At 46.3% G+C, this 21,355-nt stretch overlaps 1 protein-coding gene across 3 annotated transcripts in view; it reads left to right on the top strand.

The window, feature by feature from the left end:
* Positions 1-21,355, top strand: part of LOC119161585 (ecotropic viral integration site 5 ortholog) — a 284,075-nt gene that overhangs the window by 74,678 nt on the left and 188,042 nt on the right. The gene's annotated exons all lie outside the window — the stretch shown is intronic.

The raw sequence follows: 21,355 nt of genomic DNA, 5'->3' as shown, positions 1-21,355 counted from the left end.
CACTGCAGGACAAAGGCCTCTCCCATGTTCCGCCAGTTAACCCGGTCTTGTGCTTGGTGCTGCCAATTTATACCCGCAAACTTCTTAATCTCACCTGCCCACCTAACCTTCTGTCTCCCCCTAGCTTCCCTTCTCTGGGAATCCAGTTAGTTACCCTTAATGACCAGCGGTTATCTTGTCTACGCGCTACATGCCCAGCCCATGTCCATTTCCTCTTCTTTATTTCAACTATGATATCCTTAACCCCCGTTTGTCCCCTAATCCACTCTGCTGTCTTCTTGTCTCTTAAGGTTACACCTACCATTTTTCTTTCCATTGCTCGCTGCGTCGTCCTCAATTTAAGCTGAACCCTCTTTGTAAGTCTTCAGGTTTCTGCTCCGTAGCTAAGTACCGGCAAGATACAGCTGTTATATACCTTCCTCTTGAGGGATAGTGGCAATCTACCTGTCATAATTTGAGAGTGCTTGCCGAATGTGCTCCACCCCATTCTTATTCTTCTAGTTACTTCAATCTCATGGTTAGGCTCTGCGGTTATTACCTGCCCTAAGTAGACATAGTCCTTTACAACTTCAAGTGCACTATTACCTATCTCGAAGCGCTGCTCATTTCCGAGGTTGTTGTACATTACTTTCGTTTTCTGCAGATTAATTTTAAGACCCACCTTTCTGCTCTCCTTGTCTAACTCCGTAATCATGAGTTGCAATTCGTCCCCTGAGTTACTCAGCAATGCAATGTCATCGGCGAAGCGCAGGTTAGTAAGGTATTCTCCATGAACTCTTATCCCTAACTGTTCCCATTCTAGGCTTCTGAAAACCTCCTGTAAGCACGCGGTAAATAGCATTGGGGAGATTGTGTCCCCCTGCCTTACACCCTTCTTGATTGGTATTCTGTTGCTTTCTTTATGAAGCACTATGGTAGCAGTTGATCCCCTGTAGATTTCTTCCAGAATGTTTATATATACTTCATCTACGCCCTGATTCCGCAGTGTCTGCATGACGGCTGATATTTCTACTGAATCAAACGCCTTCTCGTAATCTATGAAGGCTATGTATAGTGGTTGGTTATACTCTGAGCATTTCTCTATTACCTGATTGATAGTATGAATGTGGTCAATTGTTGAATAGCCTGTTCGAAATCCTGCTTGTTCCTTTGGTTGATTGAATTCTAATGTTTTCTTTACTCTGTTAGCAATTACCTTTGTAAATAGCTTGTATACTACAGAGAGCAAGCTGATCGGCCTGTAATTCTTCAAGTCCTTGTCATCTCCTTTCTTATGTATTAAGATGATGTTAGCGTTCTTCCAAGACTCTGGTACCCTTCCCGTCAGGAGACACCTCGTAAACAGGGTGGCTAGTTTTTCTAACACAATCTGTCCTCCATCTTTCAGCAGATCTGATGTTACCTGATCCCCACCAGCAGTTTTGCCTCTTTGCATCCTCTCCAAAGCTTTTCTGACTTCTTCTATCATTACTGGTGGGGTGTCATCTGGGTTACTGCTAGTTCTTATAGTATTAAGGTCGTGGTTGTCTCGGCTACTGACGTATAGTCAGGTATTAGTTTTGCGAAGTTATTGGGGTCGTGGTATTTTGCGTGGCGGTAACGTATTCTTACACAGAGCCACGCCAGCGTTGAATAGACTTTGGAAAAAGACCCCCGTGCAGTCGTCATGTCGTAGAAAAATTAAGTCGCATTAATGGGTGTAATTTTGCTTGGTATAAGCGAAGAATTGCACCAGGCGTCACACCATGTGAATTGCGTAACGAGTCGCTGGTTGACAACTGCTATCCCGTTGTTACAAATGGCTAAGCTATAATTCACCACCATCATCGTCTTTAGCCACAGCGTGAACAGATTGTGCTACTACTCACGTGACCCTAAAGTTTCGACGACGACGATTGGGATGATAATGTAGCCACATATGAGAAGGTTTTCGTTTTCGAATCGTCTGTATACATAGTCGATTGCATGTCAGGGCTCTTGTGAGTCTTTCTTTTTTTTTTTGCCTTCAGGAAAAAAAATCTATGGGATAATAATAATATATGGGGTTTGACGTTCTAAAACGACGATGTGATTGTGATAGACGCCGCAGTGGATGGCTTCGGAAAGTTCATCCAGCTGTGTTTTTTTAACGTGCCCTTAAATCTAAGCACACGGGCCTAAGCATTTTAGCCTCTTTCGGAAATGCGGCCGCCGCAGCCAGGATTCGATCCCGCGACGTGCGGGTTAGCAGTCGAGAGCCACTACCAACGCGGCAGGGCAGAATGCATGGGAGGGAGAGACGGCTTTCGCAAAGGCTCCTTTTCAATCCGGAAATGCCTTTTTAACGCGATAGCGGAGAGCTCGTGCCGCAGAAATTCCGCCGTCGGCGTCGGCACCGTTGGTTGTGAGCGAAAAATCGTCCGTGAGCAAAAAATTGACAAAGAAGGAAATAAAATAAAGAATAAAATTTTCGGCCCCTTTGAGGATCGAACCCAGGCCGTTCGCGTGACAAGCAGGTGTCCTATCACAAAGCCACGATGTTACTTCTTTTTCTTTAATGAATGAGATTATCACCAGTAAGTACACAGAACATGTTTCATCAGAAGTCAGGCAGACACACAAGCGTCAAGAACGGGAAGCCACTCCGGAACGGGGTCAAAAGTCTCAACAACACTGCGCACTTGAGCAGCTGCTTCTCGGAATACAGATCTCGTCGACCGTGGTGGCTCGGCGTGTCTATCGATCATGCGACTTTTCCATAATAAATAAAGTCCCAACAACATAAACAAGTCGTAAGGAGTACTATCAGTCAGACTCTTTTTGAACGGAAGGAACCTAATACCATGGGCTGTGATTGGAAGTTCTTTTCTTAACGTTCTTTTTAGAATGTCCCAAAAATAAATGTTACTTTTTCTTCGTAATATTTAATAAAGCATTTGCGCAATAAAGACAAAATCAAGCGAACGAAAGTACAATCTAATCGCGAAAATAAGCGCTCAAGCGTTACTCATAAACACTCAGTGGCTAACACAGCGTGAGTTCCTCACATGGAGAGTTCTTCACATCGTGTTATGCAAACAAAAAGGGGGTGAGGTCAGACAGTTCTCTAAGATGGAGTACTAGTCTGGTCTAAAGTCTAGCTCTTCGTAAATGTTTTTGAGGTGGATAGCCGCCAAGATGTTACTTGCAGCAGCTTCGGGAAAAAAAACACTACATAAATACCATGCAGTGGAAGGAGTCTCCTTGACGCATTTCGTTTGACAGGTGTTCCGGTGAAAACGAGCCAATTCGGTGATTTGTAGGCGCATTCGGAGGCCATCAAACTACGTCGAAAAAGGCCGGGATAGTGCAGCCGTCGCCGCTAAAAACACACAGGAATTTTCAAACAGCTCTAAATATAAACAACTATACATATCTGGCGGAAAACATATCATGCCTTTCCAGAGCTGTTGATCAAATGAACAGCAAGCGCTAGATAATGTGCTGCCATCTGTGAGGCATTGTGAAACTCTTTATGGCATCCGAGATGGCAAGCGCGCGGCGTGTATCTTGGAGGCCATGCGACTCTTGCTTTAGATAAAAAATACGTATGTACCATTCGCGGGTGTGTGTCTGTGTGTGTGTCTGTGTGCCATCTGTGAGACGTGAAAAACGTGTCTCGACTACAGCAGAGCGCCGTTCTAGCAGAGGGAAGTGGCCACACTGCATCAATAAGTGCCTGCGGGACGTTCATGTCAATTAGTGTCCCACAACTAACGAGCCATGAAGTTTCATGAAGTTGTTATAAAAGTGCTGTTAAATATATCTAAAACCTGTACCATCAATATATAGGTACGTCGCGCGCGCGCGTTTTTTTTTGTGTGTGTGTGTGTGTGTGTGTGTGTGTGTGACAACACATATTAATAAGTATGCGCTTAGCGGTTGAAAGGTGCACAAGGGCCGGATTTCGCTATCGCGTTCAACTCTTAAATGCGAAGCTTAAGGGTCCCCCAATTTTCGTTTCTCATTCGGAGCTAGATACACATTTGATGTATCGCTAAAATGTATAGAGAGGTAAGCTTAGTCCATTTTTTTTTTGGTCAAGAGGGCTGTGCTGACTAATGATCGTCACTACTTCTTCATCTACGTAACCCAGGCCGCAGACACACGAGGCTTATGAATGTATGCAGGGAACAATTACGGCCTTATACGGCATATGTACCAACGTTTTTCTACGTGTACTCATTTCCTAATTATGATGCGCTCTTTCTGCGCCGTGTTAAAGTTGCACCCACTTGACTCTTTTCGGATCCGCCATTCAACATTGTCACTTCGTCTATACACTCACCGCAGCATGGCTGCGGCTCTAACATTTAATAATTCCGCACATTTGACTGAAGTGTTGGTCTGTGCAGATGTGCTGCTGTCCACGAAAAGAAACTGGCTGGGCGCCGTGTCGCCGTATTTGAATTTTGGATGCGGCAGAGGAAACTGTTGTCCACTGTATGTACATGGCCGGGGAAAACAGACAAATAAAAAAACGTGCCTTATATTATTAGTGGCTGCACAAGTTGGGTCGGACATATCGCTCCTTCCTGAAGGCTGCGTGCGCCGCCCCTAATGAGCGTCCGCTTAATTCGCTCTTTCAGGTCGCGTATATCGAGCGTAAGGCCGCGTTGACCCATGGCCCAGACGCGCTGTCTGCCGGAGTCGGCCGCAGTTGGCAGCAGCGCAAGCAGCCCGACTATTAAAAAGACATCGTCCGTATACTCTCGCTACAGCCACCTCCGGAAACCTGTTCATCAATAACACGCCAGCCGTGGGCCCCGCCTTCGATCTATGCCGACGCGCCGTGCGGTCATTGCGGGTGGCCAGGCATGTACTTGGAGAAGGCGCTGTTACTGCCCATGTTCTGCCTGGACAGGCATGCATGGCCTGCGCATGGCCACCGCACAATATTTATAGTGCATCGACGACTCTGTTTGATGCTTCTTAGATGCTGCGCCAAAGACGTTATTAACGTCGCTCTCGTTGTCCTTGCTGGTGCGAATTGTTTGGTTGTGGGGGAATGCGCTTGCAAACAATAGCATATTTCCCGTCGCGCTGTCAATTATTCTACGACGTATAGCATATTTCGTTGGTGTTCATTTCGTTGTTTTCTCGAGCAGCCAGTTCGCTCCTTTTTATTTGTGTTACCCATTTATGGGTTTACGAGGTCGACTAAAGTCGCCACCACGAACCAGACGAATCTCTGGTTTCTGCAGAGTGAATATAATTCTGGGCTCGCATGCATGCCAGGTCGCAGGACATCTCAGAGCATTTCCTATCATGTGAGGAGGGCCATCTGCGCCTCGAGAGATAAAGATGCAAGAAAAGGCAGGAAGGTTAACCAGACACACATCCGGTTTGCTACCCTGCACTGGGGAAGGGATAAAGATTCTTTGAAATGCATGGTATCTGGAGCCTTCTGAGAAAACTTGGCAGATATTATATAGCTACTTGCCTGGCAGTTGAGCATGAGGCCAATTGTGGAGCGTCAAGCTACTTGTGGGCGAGGGGGCTATCGCTTGACTTCAGAACACGGAGGACGTGACGTATACCTTTCCGGTGTCACGTGACTTGGTAAGGCTATTTACTTTTCCGTGCTGCTGGCGCGGCTTTAGTTATTTCCGCTAGAAAAATAATTCTAGCGAATAATTTTTATCAGTGAGCAGAATTTATTCGAGAGTCGCACGCTGCAGTTCAACGTTGCACTTGCGGGAAAGCGCTCACATCCACAGTATTCTGCATTCGCGACCTCCTCTGCAAGGTTGGAGACATCGGTACCACAGTACATAAATGCTTGTCCGTACTTTTTCACTGACTTGACTGATTGATTGATATGATGGGTTTAACGTCTCAAAATCAGCACATGATTATGAGAGATGCCGTAGTGGAGGACTCCGGAAATCTCGGCCTCCTGAAGCTCTTTACCGTGCACCCAAATCTGAGCACAAGGGCCTACAGCGTTTTCGCCTCCATCTAAAATGCAGCCGCTGCAGCCGGGATTCGATCCCGTGACCTGCGGATTAGTAGCCGAATGCCTTAGCCACTGGACCATCGCGGCGGGGCCTTTTTCACTGGCGTCACCCCAAGATTCTTCACTGAAGCACTACATATGCTCGCATCGTTGACTTCGAGTTATGTTCGCGCTTACGTTCGAACCACAGCCATCGATTCGCTTCGCCGGTGAGCAGCCGTCATATGCCTGCATACCGCCTGGTAACTCGTTCATGATCTCGCTGTAGATCGCCGTCCTCTTTTGCTGCCGCGAAAGCTGCACGCACTTTGTACAGCACGCCCATCTTTATTGCCGACCCGCCTCGGGCCCTCCCTTTATTGGCACACCCCGTGTAACCTTTTGTTTGTCTTGATACGGCGCCCCGGCTGGGCCCTCTTTTTCTCATGGTCTCGATCTCCGCTTCATGTTGTTCTTTCTCGACGGCAATTCACTCGGCGCGTATCTCGCCACGCACATGCGCGTGTGGCGGCGACCTTGCGATGTCGTCAGCCAGGCCTTCATTCAGTCTGTGTAATTAGGCTAATGTGTGCGCCGAGAAGGAGGGGGGGGGGGCTGCGTGTGCTTGCGCTTTAATTAATTTCCCTTCGTTTTTTTGCTTACAATCCCTATTGAATAAACCGGCAGGGATAACGCCTGTCGCTCTTCGGCACCCGTTCAATGAAGACATCAGTGCAACACTGCTGCAGTTTTTTTTTCTTTTTTTTTGCGGTGCGGGGAGCGAAAGAAAATTTCGCGGGAGTGGTTCACGGGGCATGCAGTTTGTCTTTAGGACTTCCTTACCTCTTGATTTTCGTTAACCGTAGATGCATGTCGATTGAAACCGTCGCGTTGTTATGTGAAGTCAACGCTCATGGAGTTTCTCCGCTGTGGTTCAGGCGTACTGTTTTGAATGGTTCTTACCTTTGAAGAACTACGGCCGAAGTCTTCGTATCATGTCACCATCGCTAAAGCCGACAATAGGTGGCAGGGGGCGTTGGTAAATTGTTTTAGGGAATTGACGCACGCGTCGTCCGCTTCTCCGTGCACTGGAGTTGCGTTCAGTGCACTATGGAGCTGCCTTTCCAGCTCTGCGTCTGAACGGGCGTCGGCCTGCAGGATGTGACTGCTTTTATATTGTGAGCTTGATATATGCATACCGTTGAAAATCGCAGCATGTGTTAAGCCCAAACCTCATAAGCGCGAAAATGCACGCGACAGCGACAAGCGACGCGACGTAGATCGGCTTCGCGCGATCAGTCGCTAGCGCAGGCAAACCTCATTCACGCGACGGCTTCGGCGAGCGAATTCCACTGTTGCTGGCATGAGGCCGTCTACTCGCACCACGAAAACCGCGTAGCGACGGTATGCAATTTAAAAATAAGATATATTGTTGTGTAATGAAACGGAAAGTGGTTATTATTGCCTTGCAGCACTTTTTTATATGCACATGCGTAATAGACATTGCGTTATTTCTTGTTGCGTATACGTGACTCGCGCAGGGTCACGTGCACCTATGTAGTCTTTGTCTTTTCCGGTTTTTCGCTATTGGCTGCTTGAGCCCAGCACTTCCGGGCGATGAGCGACGGTTTCTAAATCTGGAGAACCGAGCGATCGCGCGAAAAAGAGCACGCGACACGTCGTGCGAACGCCCTGTTTCGTCGCTCATAGCGTCGCTCGTCGCTGTCGCGTGCATTTTCGCGCTTATGAGGTTTGGCCCTTACGCGTATCGCGTTGGTGGCTTTAGCCGTTGGTTCTAATGAGCGGCGCCGCACCGCGGGTTCACTTTTTGGAGGCTTTACAGTGTTCTTGCATATGGAAACCATACGATAACACCTACGGCGGCTGCATGTCCTTGAGCGCAGCTTGCAAAAACGAAAGAAAAAAATAAGAAAAAGGAGGGGGAGTAGCGGCTAAAAGTAACGAAATAAATCGCTAGACAATCAAATGCTTTGTTTCCGCCATTGCTTGAGAGCCGGGGTCTCAAACTTAAGTGGTCGCGGACCAAGTGCTGCGCGGGCTGGTTTGTTTACACCGATATCTATAGCGCGGCGGAGTAAGGAAAATGATCGCAGACACCGGATGAAATTGTTCTACTGTGATAAAAAAGTCCTCGAGTTTTCGTTTGTGTCGCATACCACTTAGAGTTACATGTTGCCAAGAGGACAAAGCGAGACGAATCGAGCGCTGCGTATACATGCAAGCGGAACCTTGACACCTTTGGGATGCAGGCATGGTTGGACGACCATCGAGCACTCCGGCGGAGGTTCGGAAGGCCCATTGGACCTGTAGGTTGTCGGTGACCACAGACTCCTGAGATTAGGTTGTGGCTCGCGGGTGAATTTCCTCGTCATGTTGGAGAGGGGCAGTGACCACGGATAATGTCACACCGCAGGCGACTATGTAGCGCTGCGGACTGAGTTCTCTTCGTGATGCATGCTGCGGGCTGCATCACTGGCGAGTCGCCAGTTGCCAACCCTTGCTTTAGAGCATCCAACGTATACGCTTGGAATTGGGGCATTTATATCAAAGCACGAAATGTATTGTGGAAGGTGTTTGTAGTCTGGATACAACGAGATTACTACGTCACCCCCGATGAAGCAGAATACACCGAAACTTTTCGTGAAACCGTCGTCAGAGATAGTCTCCCCGCTTATGGGAATAAATGTGTGTCGCCCATTAAACCAGCTGGGTAGTTATAATTTTGCTATAACCTTTAGCTTTTTTGCGTCACCTAATGAGCTGGGCAGAAATTAGCACTAGTCGAATTTCGGTGGAGGCGAAATAGTTGAAGCCCGTGTACTGTGCGATATCAGTACACGTTAAAACACACCAGATGGTCAAAATTTCCGGAGCCCCCCACTACGGCGTCTCTCATATAATCGTATCGTGGTTTTTGGGACGTAAAACCCCAGATATTATTATTATTATTATTATTATTATTATTATTATTATTATTATTATTATTATTATTATTATTATTATTATTATTATTATTTATTGCTGCTGATGCTGCAGAAGTTACTACAAACACATAGAGTTTAATTAGCGACTACGCATACGTTTCTTATTTAGAGTGAGACGTATAGTTTGGAAGTCCACGCTGTGTAGCCATTGCATTTGTGTGATTGCACTCTGAAACACGCGTAATTTATTCACATGGGCGTCGAGTCAGGTATAGTGAGGAGCAGGGACATCTAGTAAACTGATAGGTATACGCCCTGCGCCAGCGCACTGGTGGAATTTCGCTCCCGTTTCCACAGCTGTGGTGCAATCCTGCCGCCTTCATTCAGTGAATGGGAATGGCGCATAGCAGTCTCAGATCGATAGACGACGTGGGCGGGTTTGCCCCAGCGTCAACGAATGCCACCGTAGTGTATTCACACGCTGCAGTGCCCACGCAGGCACAGCTGTCAGAGCGTCTCTTCCAGTGACGTACATTCTCCCTTTTCTCCCTCGCTCTGTATAGTTGTCGCGAAGCGGTGTATTTAACGATTTATTGGGAGAATAACTTTAGCTGATGAAAACGTCTGTTTTTTTAACGCTTATCTCTATAGGCGAGGCTTGGATGTTGCCGACGTTAAATAAAAACTACGTGCAGAGCCACTCGTTTTTTGGTTATTGCTAGGAAAGAAATACCGACGACGTCAATCACTCGTTGACGTCGGAGTAGCGCCACAGACCGTATATACGTATAAGTTGATCAATGAATACGTTCATGATGTCATTGAGAGACGATAATGCAGGTTTTGAAAATATGGAGCAGATAATGTTGTGCAGCTATCCCAGCTGGGGTGGCTGCATTTTCGATGGAAGCGAGAATGCTGTATAGGCCCGTGTGCTCACATTTTGGCGCACGTCAAAGAATCCCAGGTGGTCGAAATTTCCGGAGCCCTCCACTACAGCATCTCTCATAATCATATCTAGGTTTTGGGACGTTAAACCCTACTTATCTATCTAAGATTGTGCAGCTCAGTATACCTGCGTGGCTTTCGTATACGTAAGGCGACAAAATAAGGATCGTGGCGAAGTACAGAAATTTTAAAGCGGCAAGCTTTTGTCATGAAGGGTAGGAAGGGAGAGGGTGGATGTCCATTACGTGAGCAATGAAACAAATACGCCGTCAACACATAAACAACTAATGACTCTGGGGGACATTGGCGTGATGGACGCTCAGGATCTGTTCATTTCCAGCGCCAGATTTGTCGCGCCGTGTTTCTTTCTTGATTGCCGCCACTTTTAATTAACGGGAGGCTTGTAAAATACATGTAAAAACAAATGCTTCCCAAGTTAAAAAACGTGGGCTGTAGACTTGGGCTGATTGGTACTACATGGTCGTATACGCATATAGCTAAATGACGCATGAAACACAACAAAAGACCAATACGATCGACTTAATCAACGTTGACTTTGTTGAACCAAATCCCGCACCTTTAAATGTCGCGTTCTGCTCATTAAAGCATTGAATCAGCGCCTTCGTTCCTCCTCCCTCTCTTTCGTCCTGTCCCGTTTCCTTTTGTAATTTTTTTTAGTTTCCCAAGATCGAATAACTTGTTTTTCCCTGCTATATATCAAAATCTTTGAAAGATGAACGCTGCGAGTTTCTTTCGTTGCTTTCTTTGCATATTTGTGGACGACTGAACTTTTGCTTCGCTTTGTTACTTGCCTTGTCGAGTGTAAGCACGTTCCGCTAATTCTTGAAGGAGCTCTGAGTGAAGAATCTCCCCCCCCCCCCCTTTTTTTTTCTTTTCGTGGGCGTTTAAACTCTCGGCTCATAATTACTGCATATAAAGCCTTAATTTCTTGATGATGCAAGAAATGATAGATTGCACCGTACTTTCACGCGATCAATTTAATTAGTTTGCCGTTGACAATCGCCTTCGTGCTTGAAGTAGGACATGAGGTCTTATTGGTATTTCGCAAATATTAGAAGTGCAGTATAAAACAGTGTTTGCACCATGTGGAGTTATCTTGTTCCCTCCCTCCCGGGTTCCCCCAAATGGAGAATAAGAAAAAGATCACCGTGTCCCTAGTACTTAATGCTAGCGAGATCTCAAGCCAAAGCCAATGCTGTGAGAGGCGCTTTTAGTTTACTTGAATCACTTTTCGGTCACTTTAATGTACGTTGATTTAATTCAATGTGTACGTTTCATTCTTTGGCATAATTATACCTGCAACAAAATGGCAAGTTGGGCGAGTTGGCGCGTATTCATATTTGAAGAAAACAGCGCACTGAAAAAAAAAAAACATTGAAAGAAATGAGGAAACACATATAGCGCAGCACTCACAACTGAAAGTTTATTCAAAGGAAACATACATAAGCGAAAAAAGGAAAACGTGCATGACAATTGAGAAACAATGTAATTTAGGGATACGCTCGTCAATAAAAGAAAAAGAAACTCTTATTTTGTGCAATGCCACCGAGGTTTGGCTGAAACAAGAAACACATGACTTGTTGATGTGAAAGGTTTCAGAAACTTCACCAGTGAGTCGATCTCGGTCTTTGAAGATGGCAACCGTGTTACAAAGAACGGGTGTACACCTACACGTGGGTGCCCCGCCACGGTGGTCTAGTGGCTAAGGTTTCCGGAGCCCTCCACTACGGCGTCTCTCATAATCATATGGTGGTTTTGGGACGTTAAACCCCACATATCAATCAATCAATCAATCAATCAATCAATCAATCAATCAATCAATCAATCAATCAACACCTACACGTGGCGCAGGTTGGCGCCAAATGGGAAGACGAGCTGCTATGTAAAGAGAGATAATGCTCCGGCAGCCTTTTATTGAGACAGTTGCCCGTCTGACCATTCAAACAAATGCCACAAGATAATGTACTGCGATACGCACCCTCCTCTCTCTCTCTCTCTGCACATGGAACATACTTGTTTCTGTTTACAACACACCCATTTGCATCAGACTTAGCTTTATTCTCTCCCTTTGTCTAGACCAAAGCGAATATATATATATATATATATATATATATATATATATATATATATATATATATATATATATCAATTTGTTGGGTGCTCTGAAAACAACAACTCCGTAGCGAGATCCAACATATTTTAACCCATGTGCAAGTTTGTGCGTTTACAGAATGACTGCGAACTTTTTTTTCCTGCATCAGCATTGAACTTTCCTTCTTACACGTCCCTTTAAAGAAACAATTAACTTATCACAAACAGCCACAAGGAACCCTGCATGTTTCCCCTAGTCTGGTTGCTTGCTTTGCTTAACTTAAACCCATCACATGCGGCTTACAAGATTTTTTTTTAGAGAGAATTTTGAAGACAACGGAAAGCGATCTCCCTTTTACCTGCTTTGATAGGGCTGATTAAGAATCGGTTTAACTGCAGTCGTGGCTCATAACACCAGCAAATGCAGAAGCTGTTGAGCCGATGCGTCGACCGATACGTCAAAACTGTTTAGTGGTTCCCCGATATTGCTGACTGTGTTGAAGGCATAGACCTGTCCTTTACACCGGAGGTTCCAAAATACGTCTCTCTGCAATTGATCGATCTAACCCTTCGGTTTAACAGTTCTCGTATCTCCACCTGGTGCTCGGTGTTGGGAGCACTCGTTTCTCGAGAAGGTGGCATCTCATTCGCGCTCGGTTATTTCTCTCCCCTCGCCCAAGCGACGTTGCGTCGGGCTCACACACGGGATGCGGAATTAAGCGCCCTTTCTCTCTTCAAACAACTACTGCGCAGGTCCGCCGTGGTGAAGGACACCTCACCGATATGATGGGGAAGCGAGCATGCAGATTGACTGGGCCCCTGCCTCCCAAGACAGGGGCAGTGCTGTCGTCTTCGTCTTGCGTTCTGTCCTGACTTAGCGCTGTCCCCCCGTCTCTGCCTTGCTATAGAAGTACACTTTAATTCCATGATATGTCCACGAGAATTGGTGGCCTTTGGGGAGATGTTGGGGCACACGCAGCCTGTGCGTGTGATATACTTTGATGAAACTCACCTTTGTCCCTTATTCTTGACAAATTCCTTTCGCGTGAACGTTTCATATTAAACTCAAGGCATAGTAAGGAAATTCACAGGTTCAGCGAAAAGTGATATCAGGTATCTACGTCAAACGAAAGCATAACTGCTTTGCACAGGTATAAGCACTTGCCGCAGATCCCTTATGTGTAGAGTCGAACTGTTGACTTTTTTTTTTTAGGGGCGAAGCTCTTTATGGCGTGGCTTGTGCGTCCCCCGTAGTGCGTAACCTGTGGCACATACCCGCATACCAGTGGCACATACCCACCCTCGGGCACATACCCGCATGTCCACATGTTACGAAAAACGCAGCACGGCGTCGTTATCACGCTCTCGGTGTTGACAAAGCGCTGACAGCAGAAATGTGGTACATACTCTCGTTTATTCCTTGGATTGTCCGCTGGATGGCGGTACTTGTATATAATGAATATATATGATAAAAAGAAGCGAGATGGTGGCATTTGAAGTGTTCAGCATGCGTCTCCCATTTTTTGAATGTGAGGAGTTTGTATCACTTCGTGGGTTGATTTGCAACTGTGCCAACACAGGAGAGCTTATACAAATATTACAGTGCGGTGAAAAATGCGTTAGTTAGGCTTTTGTGACCATGATTTTCTTACGGATGCACACGTGTTGATGTTAAGTGACACACTGTTTTACTTTCGTTACTTAAGCACATACTGTGGTATGTTCTTGTTTTTTTTTTCGAAACGAATCTTATCATTACAAGGCAGTTGCAAGAGGGTGCATAAAGAACAATTAACTGCGCACGTTTTTCACAAAGAAACGACAGTTACGTGTTTAATAGTTCAAGGAATTTTTTTTTTTCGTATGGTGGTATAACCATGATGACTTCGTTAATTCAAGAGTCCATGCATGCAAGTTTTTCATTGTTGTAAGGACGAAACGACGATGAAATGAGTCTGTTATGGAAAATGGCACGTTCTAATATTAATAATATCTTGGGTTTAACGGCCCAAAACCACGAAATGGTTATGAGAGACGCCGTAGCGGAGGGTTCCGGAAATTTGGACTACCTGGGAAACGCGACGTTAAGAAGGTCATTCATAACAGTTTGTAAAGAGCTAAAAAAAAGGAATAAAATCACAAAGAGGGCTCACTAGATGCTTCCGCTAATCTGTGTGCGACCACCGTCCAAGCACTCTGATGGTCTATACCAGGTCTTGCAGGTGAACCAGCTGTTTCTCGTAATAATGTACTCTGTGGTAGCGTGCCTCAATGAGGCGGGGTAGTTACTGCATCAACTATAATGTGAGGGCGTTATTCGTTTGACGAAGCTCACAAGGACAATCAGGAACGGGAATAATGTGTCGGTCGCATGTGTACGTGCCACGTGTCATACCTTACATATATCGTGTTCGAGAAGCACCAGGAACGTATAGCGCTCCTCGAAGAAAGCAAGGCATGCAAGAAAAACAGCAGAAGACTTGGACCTGCATTCGTCCTTTTTTCTATGGTCCATCACGTCACGGCCCCAGCTCGCGCTGGTGTGCAACCTGCTCGAACCATGAGACGTGCGTTTCACTTTACGGCGCTTTCTTTCGTGTGCGCAGCGCGCTTGCACGAGCGACAACGGACGTTGTCATGCCGCAGTTGACGAGACGAAAGTTAGTCGGCACGTGCAGGCACGTATTTTGTCCCTGCGCGACGTCTCGTCGTTCGTGAAGCCGCCGGCTGGCTTGATTAAAGGAGAGCGCTCTAATTAGACCGGGCCAGCGAGGAACCTCAATATATCACCGTCCGCGAGCGTATACGAGGGATCGAGCGACGGGATGAGCGACGAGTTGCCGGGGCCTCCTCGCGCGGCATCAAAGGCCTGCGGCGAAGCACGCGCGAGCAGCTGGCTAGAGTGCTGAGTGAACGCGCAGTTATATGCATGTATGGCGCAATATTAAACAGCGTTGACGCGCCGGGACGGAAGCGGCTTCTCACGCCTCTTGTCCAATGGCACCGCCTCGCCGTGTCACGACAACGTCGATCAGCCCGCGCCGTCGGGAAAGTCGATGGACGTGCGAACGCATATTAAAAACTCTGGTCCCCCGTCAGACTATTAGATCCGGGTTCAGCAGGCCTCTCCCGTTTGCTGTCGCCGCTAATATTGTTGCGTATAAATCGCTACACAGTTTCTTCTTCTTCTTCTTCTTCTTCTTCTTCTTCTTCTTCTTCTTCTTCTTCTTCTTCTTCTTCTTCTTCTTCTTCTTCTTCTTCTTCTTCTTCTTCTTCTTCTTCTTCTTCTTCTTCTTCTTGTTGTTGTTGTTGTTGTTGTTGTTGTTGTTGTTGTTGTTGTTGTTGTTGTTGTTGTTGTTGTTGTTGTTGTTGTTGTTGTTGTTGTTGTTGTTGTTGTAGTGCTAACGCAGTTATCGTTGCTTCCTTGTAACACAGCATATACTATACACGTGCACACAGGCGCGCGCGGTGATTGATCGTTGATGCGGCAGCTTGGCATCGCCGTTAACTATACCTTCGCTTTGCTTTTGCAGCGCACATTTGTAGCTTGTTGCTATGGCTTGTGGTGGTCAGAATTTCACGTCGCCGCTGATAGCGTCGTTCATTCACCAAAACCACGAGGTAATACTCTCCGGGGAGGAGCCGAGCTTTTTTTAACGCCGCTGAGAGTGTTGTGCTTCGGTAACAGTTTATAACCCTTTCGTTCTTTTTTTTGCGTTTTTAGACTGCGTTGAAACAATGTGGATACGTTTCAGATTGTTGGCCCTTCTATATGGTACACTGTAGTGTATATATTTGAATACTTTATTTATGTATTTGCTTATTTATTTATTGAAATAACCCGCAGGTCGCGGGATTGAATTCAGGCTGCGGCGGCGGCATTTTCGGTGGAGGAGAAAATGCTGTCGCCCGTGTGCTCAGATTTGGGTGCACGTTAAAGAACCCTAGGTGGTCGAAATTTCCGGAGCCCTCCACTACGGCGTCTCTCATAATCAAATGGTGGTTTTGGGGCGTTAAACTTCAAATGTCAATAAATCCTTTACTTAAATAACTTTATCGTCAATGTGTCATTGCATACAAGAATTAAGGGATTGTACGTTGGCTTCCATTGGTTGAATGTAGCAGTCATCCATTGGTGCACATCTGTGGTTTCTGTTACAACGACGCTATACTTACAGTATGGAATATATGTAGAACCGAACTTTCGGGTATACGTAATGAAATTACTGGGTTTGTTCGGTACCTGGAGAACCTGCGTTGACTATTGTGTATATAGTTCTGGGCGGCGGCTGCATGTATCTGTCTTTTTCCGAGTGGCCTGTCGGAAGCGCTGGGCCGGAATGGAATAAAATAATTTACTATATAGATACCCTATATGTGACATTTGCTTCTTTGTTCGCTAGCTTGGCCGCTGAAGCAGGACTGCACGGGTTTTATTTGTTTAGCCAAAGGTATTTTCGCTCGCCTCACAACCCCTAGCTACAGAATGTAATGAAGCCCTCTCACAGGTCCTCGCTCGATCCCCTTAATGGATCTGCTCCTTATTGAACTTAGCGTCGCCTCTCTCGTTATGGGAAGTATACATTTGGCATCAGTGCAAGGAATGTTGGCTACTTGAAGAGGATATATAAATAGAGAGCGTTGTCATGCCTGTCTTGGTAATTTCGTCGCCTTTTTTGCTCTAAATTTTCGCTCTTTTTCGCCAGTGCAGCTGAACTATAAATAGACTGCAGCTGAACGAAAAAAAAAAAAGTACGGGACGGGTGCTATGTACTAAGCATATATGAGAAGGTTGCAGTTCTACATGCATGCGTATTTATACTGCCGTGGTCTTTTTTGTGTATACTTGTTTCGTCAATAAGAAACCATTTGTGGAACACCGTCTAACCTTTCGATGCAGTGTCGAGATTATAAGTAAACTTCAAATTTACAGGTGGTATGAATTTGTACAGGCACATGTATGCAAATTAAGCGCACATACCCTGTGGTCAAGGCTGTAGTCGGTTCCCGATTATCTTCTATTAAGAGGACTTTCTTTTTAAAAGCATTCGCAAGTGTCCGCACGTATGAACGATTGAACGATTGGCACAACCCTCCGAATGTAGTGAATGTGAACATGTAATTCGTGTTTTTTTATGCTCATACCCAGCAATTCGGGACATCGCTTCTATAGCTCACCGTTTTTCACACTGCGTGGCGTACAGACCTTCATGTTGTACATCATAACGTACATCACATCTGCAGACTTTGCTGAGGTTGTACCATGATCCACGTCCACTCTCTCATCGATTTACCGACAGGTGATTCTTTTACTTCTGTAATGCTGCTTTCCTGCACTGTCGATTTGGGAAGGCTCTTCAGGGAAAAAAAAATCTATCCAGTGTAATCCCACGAAATTGCAAACACAAAAAACAGGTTGTCCTACCGTACATGCCACTAAAGTGCACTTAGCGAATAACTTATCGTTGCGCTACAACTAACTTTTCAAATATCATCCCGTACATTTTCAATGGACACACAAAAGTGTCTCGGGAAAAAAAAAAAAAAAACTCAGCCGGCCAATTAAAACTAATCGCGTTGTACAGCATAGGGACGTTGTCAGCAATAAGTGCCTGAAGTGGAATTAGAAAAAAATCAAGCATTGCTCAGTAATCATTTTTTGAAGAACGCTCCCCTTAGCGTTACGCCCAACGCTGCCCCCTGGGGTCGGCTTTGTCGCATTAGTAGATCTCCCAGATTGCTGGACACGTTTTTTTGCCAATGAATAGCTTGCATTTGTGTTGCATTTTTCAGTTAACTTATGTCAGTATTTACGCGCCCCCAGATCTTAATTTAGCTTGAGGCCAAATACCTCTGATGCTCTCGTTCGGACAATGTAATACATTGAAACAATTTCACGTTGCAACAGCTCTAGAATTCATTCATTCATTCATTCATTCATTCATTCATTCATTCATTCATTCATTCATTCATTCATTCATTCATTCTCTATAGCGTGGCGTCTAAACTTCTTTCTTCCGACTGTATACCGAGACAGCAACAGCGCCAATGGCGAGAGTTCGCATCGAAGAGCACAAAAGAAATGAAGCAAGAAAATGTGGGAGCCAGTATGCGTCTGAGAAGATTATGTCGCCGTCAGCGGCCCTATGCCAGCGCTGATCGAGTACCTCATATGTTTGATCGTTGCAGTAACAGTTGGCTCGGCATAGCAAGATCTCGCCACCAGCCACTGAACCCATCTGCGCGCCCTGCGTTGCGTAAGTGGTGAAACACTGTAGACGGCTGGCCAAAAAACTCAATAGCGTGTAAGTGACTGTCGCATTGCTCAAGAGCTACATGCGTGGCATGGAAGCCCCATCGGTACTCGGCATTTGCGGGCCCTGTCCTTCCCTCATGCAAGTATATAGTGGTGTTTGGTTTCGGTGATGCGACGATAATCGGCGTGTACATTACTACTAACCCCCGTATTTACAAACGCTCTTCCACTCGACTTCCACCCTCCACTTGACAGAGTTGAGCGCTGCGCCACCGCTCGGCTGAAAATGACGCTGCGCCACTCAAGAATCGCAGCAGATTATCACTGATATGCAGTAACTTGCCGTGCCTAGAGACGGCGCTCCCATCGGCTTTCTCTAGTGAAGGTGAAGCGTTGAGTGAAGGGACGTTCGTGAATACGGGGGTAAGGCCTGCTGACACGCGCATGAATCGAAGGGATCACTGGTGGTCGCGCTACTCAAATATTTTCGCAGTCCGTGTACTCCGCGGTTTTGTGCCACTGATGCTTGCTGGTATAAAACAGATCAAAGTAAAAAAAGAAAGAAGAGACAGGGATCGCCAATATATCGATACCATACATAGGCTAGCATTTTTTTAACAAATTAGTGGAGTACCTGATGTGTGACCGTGACAAAAGGAAGAAAAAAACGTGCAAAAAAGGAAATACAGCTGAAGATGGTAACCAGTTTAGAATAGCCGATTTGCTACCCTGCACAGGTGAAATAAGTGATCATTGAGAAGATGATCGAAGTACTTGATGTATGGCTAATGTAAGTGTGCGCCACGATGATTGCGTGTAAATGTGCCATAGTCCATTGTTGCGTCGATGTGCGCGGGCAGTGTGTGACGTACGGGAACCGCGTGTGTACATGTGGTTAGGTTAGGTACGGTCGTATAGATGACCGCGCGCGTGGCTGAGGAGAGCGGCGTCCCATCGCAACGTGTGGTTTCTGACTTGGCCCACTCAGTTGTGCAATCGCCCGCGTAAGCGCAAACAGTATAGTAACGCTGCGAATTCAATTTGCTATCCGGCTCAGTGTATATAAAGTGACAAACTGCTTTGAAAGCTCGTGATGTGGTTCATTGTAAACACTTATAATCTTGTACACCCGGCCCGGTATAGCTCTGTGTGATAGAATAGGTGCTGAGCACGACGTCAGGTCTGGAGCTCAATTCGGGTGACAGCGGTCGCACTCCTGCAGCGACGAAATTTGCAAAAGAAAGAGAGAGAAAAAAAAGAGAAGAACATGCACGTGCGTCGTGTTTTGATGAGGTCGTTAAAGTGTCCCGGGTTGCCGAAATCGATGAACGCTTGCGTCGCTCCTTGTGTACCATTTCGGGTCACGTGGGCCCTAAACATGCCGTATTGTTCGATCAACAGCGTTGAGTTGGCCCAGATCTATGCGCGGAGTTGATCGTTGAGCTAATTTATATTTCTAAAGTTCGTGCACTATTGTTTGTTTCTGTTTATTTCTCAGCGAGGTCCCTACGCCAATTTTGTTCTCCTTCGAAAGAATGCCTTTGTATACTCCTCGGTGGCGCGAAGGGAGAAACACCGGGCGGCGCAGCACACTTGATAGCGTAATTTACGCGCTGTAACACGCACGCGTATAATGGGGAAGGCATGCAGCGGCCACCAGCGGGAGGGCCAAGACAATGGGACGGGCAGCGCGGCCGGCACGCGTTCTCCATCGGCGGCTACTCTGAGGAGCCATTGTTTGCTAATGAACGCGCCACCTCCATCGCGTGCCCGGATTGTCCCTTCTCTCCGCTCCTGCTGCTTCGGCAGCGAAGAATTTAGCCCCGCTGGTGCTTTTGTTCCTCTGCCACTGTATAGCACGCTGCCCCCCCCCCCCCACCCCACCCCACTTCCGGTGACTGCGTGCATCAAGGTGGATGTTAAATTGCTGTGAGAAAGAATATGCCAGCGTGTGTAGATGCGTATACACGTTTGGGGAACCCCGTTGTGCGCTAGGCCGAAATCCACGCAGCGCCTCTGTCTAACTCCGGATAAACGAGCAGTTTGGAACGAAATGTGTTGAAGTGTACTTCAAAAAATTACGATCTACACGAGACTCATAATGGTGCGCATCCGTCGCTTAGTCATTCTGCGTATGCAACAGTCGAAGTCGTGTGATAAAGTAGTTACATGACGGGAACTCTTTACATGTTGCATGTGGCGTGAGAGGGAAGTCTCCGTAGTTAGGTTCGCAAAACATATGTGTACGATTGAACACACAAGGAATCTCCGAAAGAAGTTTTTGCGTTTTGTGCTCCTACTTTATATAGCAAACTTAGCATAATTTATTCTTACATATTTAAGATTGCATCTTGTGCTTTTAAAGGTGTAGTAAGCGTAAACTATATAGTCTAACGTAAATGCCGTGTACGTTTTTTTATGCCGATATATTCGTGCTGAGAATCTCAGCCGACACTCAGGAAAGGCTGTTGAATGCATTCGATTACCTTCCTTATCGTTTTGTGCGTTATTAAAGATCGTGGGCCCCGCCGTGGTGGTCTAATGGCTATAGGGTACTCGGCGGCTGACCCGCAGGTCGCGGGATCAAATCCCGGCGGCGGTGGTGGCTGCATTTTCGATGGAGGCGGAAATGCTGTAGGCCCGTGTGCTCATATTTGGGTGCACGTTAAAGAAGCCCAGGTGGTCGAAATTTTAGGAGCCCGCCAATACGGCGTCTCTCACAGTCATATGGTTGTTTTCCAACTAATGAATCAGCTCGTGAATGCAACTTGAATTAAGGTAAATAATAAACCTAATTGAAAATGAGCTGTATTTCACACGCAGTGAGAACCGGTTGAGACGAGGCTTTCTTTGGTATTTGCGATGAACGCTCTGCTTGTTCAATACTCATTTGTAAACGAACCACTTGCAAGGCAATAGTTGGACACATTTTCGCCGGGCAACACCCCGCTCAGCGCCAAATTCGCTCGCTCTTTATGCCCGCAAACTTATTCGACAGAAAGTTAGCCCATGGCAAACTCCAAGGGGAATCCTTCATGCGCGAAGTGTTTTTCCACGTAGTCGTTTGCACTGCATAAATGGGGAGCCGTTTCATCACTGCGTATCGACGCGGCCCGACTTCGTGTTCATGGGCAACTG

The sequence above is a fragment of the Rhipicephalus microplus genome, chromosome X (assembly GCF_043290135.1).
Source record: "Rhipicephalus microplus isolate Deutch F79 chromosome X, USDA_Rmic, whole genome shotgun sequence".
Lineage (NCBI taxonomy): Eukaryota > Metazoa > Arthropoda > Arachnida > Ixodida > Ixodidae > Rhipicephalus > Rhipicephalus microplus.
Note: the sequence above shows the minus strand (reverse complement) of the source record. Positions and strands in the feature narration are given on the sequence as shown.